This window comes from Chaetura pelagica, unplaced genomic scaffold, assembly GCF_000747805.2.
Source record: "Chaetura pelagica isolate M959 unplaced genomic scaffold, ChaPel_1.0 scaffold3, whole genome shotgun sequence".
NCBI lineage: Eukaryota > Metazoa > Chordata > Aves > Apodiformes > Apodidae > Chaetura > Chaetura pelagica.
In genome coordinates, this window is record NW_009952974.1 from 8,148,886 (window position 1) to 8,152,464 (window position 3,579).

Consider the following 3,579-nt stretch of genomic DNA (forward strand, 5'->3'; position numbering starts at 1 on the left):
AACAATCAACTCCTAACACCACTATCACCTATCTTATGAAGTCAATCATTCTAGCTTGGACACTTTTTTACAGCATTATTTTGATGAGTAGTCTTTTGACTTCTAAAAATCTATGGTTAGAACAAATCATCCTATCTCTTTAGCAATTACATGTCTATAAATATGTTGCTCCTACACCTTGGGCAGGAATAGAAGTCATAAGAAGATAGAATTTTTAATAATTTCCAAAAAGACCTTTTGCATTTGACAGCATTTGAAATCTTTTAGTTGTGTTGGTTTTTTTTACTTCTCAGTAACCTGTTTTCATTCTTTGTATTATTTATGTAGGTGCTAGCTGAAACATGCTTACTAGCAGTGTAGGCATGTGTATCTTCAAGCATTAGCAATAGAAAAGTTAAAAATAATAGGGAAATCATACCTGCAGCACAGATGGGAAAAATCCCAGGAGAGCTGGATAAGCTTCAGGTATACGCCATCTTTTTAAAAAAAAAAAAAAAAAAAGGAAAAAAAAAAAGTTCAAGACAGTTCTTGTTTTCTCAGAAGCAGTTCAATCAATCTTAGCCAAGCTGTTTGTTGGATATTTTTTTTAACATTACCCTAATGCCAAACACATTCAGATGTCAAAATAAAATAAGGGTGGAGATAAGGAAAATAAATAAATCTGATAAAATAAATCTGGTTATATAAACATGGTATATTCATTATCCTTGCTGCCAGGCTGACATTTGTAGGGCCTTCAGACAACCAAAGAATGTAGATAGATACTTGCTTTCAAGTAAATTTGTTTTGAAAACTTACAGGTTTAAAGAATAAAAACTATTTGGTTAAAAACCCATCTAATATAGTCTGAATGTTGAGTGGATTTAACGATTCAGTCAGAACATTATCCTGAATGTTGTGGAGGGGGTGAGATCAGATGGTGAAAAATTTACCTGGCAGGAAAAGGACAGAGGTGGCCTGAGGGGTAACTAGCAGTATGCAAGCTAGAACCCAAGTAGTACTCTCTTTTACCTTCTATCACCGCTAGAATTTGCTTCAAGAATCTTCTCTCTTAATATTCCACACCCAGTGTCCTTTTTCACTCTTACAGTCACTCTTTAGAAATAATTCAAAGCTGACAACACTCATGGCTTCTTCCAGGTTGCTAGTCGGAAAATCAGATTCATCATCAAGGTACAAATGATCTCACCACACATATCTCAGTCTGGACCTATGAATCCTTTGTTAGAACAATGTTTTCCTCATCTCACAATTTTTCTTATTCTTTGGTCATCTGTTTAAAGGTAGGTGAATTCCTGCTTTCATAGAATCACAAAAGTTGGAAGGAACATCTGGAGATCATCAAATCCAACCCCCCCCACCTGAGCAGGATGACCTAAGGCAGGTTGCACAGAAATGCATCCAGATGGGTCTTGAAAGCCTCCAGAGAAGGAGACTGCACAACCTTTCTGGGCAGCCTGTTCCAGTGCTCTGTAACCCTTATAGTAAAGAAGTTTTTCCTCATGTTGATGTGGGGCTTCCTGTGTTCTGGTTTGCATCCATTGCCCCTTGTCCTATCACAGGGCACAACTGAAAGAGACTGGCTCCTCCTCCTTGACATCCACACTTCAGATATTCGTAAACATCAATAAGATCCCCTCTCAGTCTTCTCTTCTCTAGACTAAACAGCCCCAAGTCTCAGCCTTTCCATCCTACATTTTCCACTTCACATGGAAAATACTTCCTACTGAAGTACTAAGGCAGCAAGGGAAGAAAACCTTCTTGTTTTCTTATCTCAAGCACTGGGGAAGCTTCTTTCTGCAACCAGTCTATGGGGTCAGTGTTTGTCATGCCAGAATACACGAGCTAGAAATATATGAAAACCATTGTGAAGAAGTATCTAACTGGAAAACATCATGATGGCCAAAGACTTCAAAGGCTGGAAGATTTCTGAGGTATAAGAAGCAGAATAGGAAGGAGTAGTTGAGTTAGAGAGACTTGGTGGAGTCTTGTCTAAGGCAGAGCAAAAACTGAGAAACTCCTGGAAGCCATGCAGAAGCAGCAGATAATGAAGACAGGAGGATCTAGAAGAAATGGAAATTAATCTGGGGGACAATGAGCAAACAGAAAGACCAATGTATAGTGAAAGCAGACAATGTCTTGCTGAAAGAGAGGACACTTTACCTAGCATTTACCTAGCATTTACCTAGTTTTGTCAGCAAAAAATTCCCAATACACAGGACATTCCTAAAATGCTTTGCATTTTAGTTGGCCATTAAAGGTAGGAGTAGGAATGAAAGCAGCATTTAGAATGTAGCAGAACACTACCATGAAACAGTTGTTGTCTCACATCTCTTTATAATTAACCATTTTTGTTATACTGAATACGCACCTTAACCTCCTGTCAACTACTGGTTTTTTCCTGTAGTTTAAGACATTACACTCTCCTTTCTTTTAATATAAATTAGGCCAAAAGGTTCTTTATTGCTGTTTATTATCATTATTCCTAATTATATAATGAAATATTATCCGTGGCATTTTACTGTATGTCTGCTCAAGTAGACCAGGATTTTCAGCAAGGTCCTGTTTAGACATTGAGAGAACCCAACAGTCATGTTTAGTAAATCTTATGTTCTGTCAGAAAAAGCAGCTTATTACTAATGAGATGTATTATGTTATTCAATGCCCAAATAAAACTGTATTTCTGAAGTATGCATGCCTGGGGCACAAATCTGACAAACACTTAAGGAAGAAAATGTTGTCCAAAGAGACAGTGATTAACAAAGACCAGTTGGGGGGAGGTTGTTTCCACATTCGAAAATACTGGCTTTGCTAAACTTATTTCTTGGAGTGAATCCAGTCTTAGAGAACAGTGTAAGTATGCTAGGGAGAGCTTCAGGGAACCAAGGAATATTCACAGGGTCTCTGCCTACTGGCTGAAGTGCCAACACCTTATGTGGCTGTGCTGCTGGAAGTAAAAAGAAAGATTTCCTCAGTTACTGAAGTGATATCTGGGCATCTTCAGTTTCTTTAGTTGGGGTTGAAGCATTAAAAAGAGCTATGGTGAACGAGCATCACATTTTGCATTACATTTGCATAACATTTTAGCCTGGCTGCACACTACGGACATGGCCTCTACTCAAAGAGGATTTGTATCATACAATTCACACAAAGCACTTCTCACAAGCTACATTATGGAAGAAAAAACATAATTGCTTTCATCCTCTGCTGGGCTACTAGTGGTAAAACCTAGTCTATACAATGAGTTCATGCAGCTTTCTCACACCTTGGAACAGTCACACCTACAGAACTGATGGTACCCAGAGCTAAGCCTCTATCACCTAATCCTTCCTTGTGTAATTCCACATCAGTAGAAGTTGTTGCGTAAGAGTGGTTCAGAGACTTCAACAGCAACTAGAAGTGGGTGCCCAGGAAAGCCAGTTCTATGTGCAGATATTGAGTAGTTTACTTCACCCTTCCCACTTCTACTCCATTTTATTTAAAGCTCACCACAACACACCTTGCAGGTAGCGAGGAAACACAGAAGAGCACACATCACAGAGAAATTCAGAACATAGCAGAAATACTTTGGGAGAAATA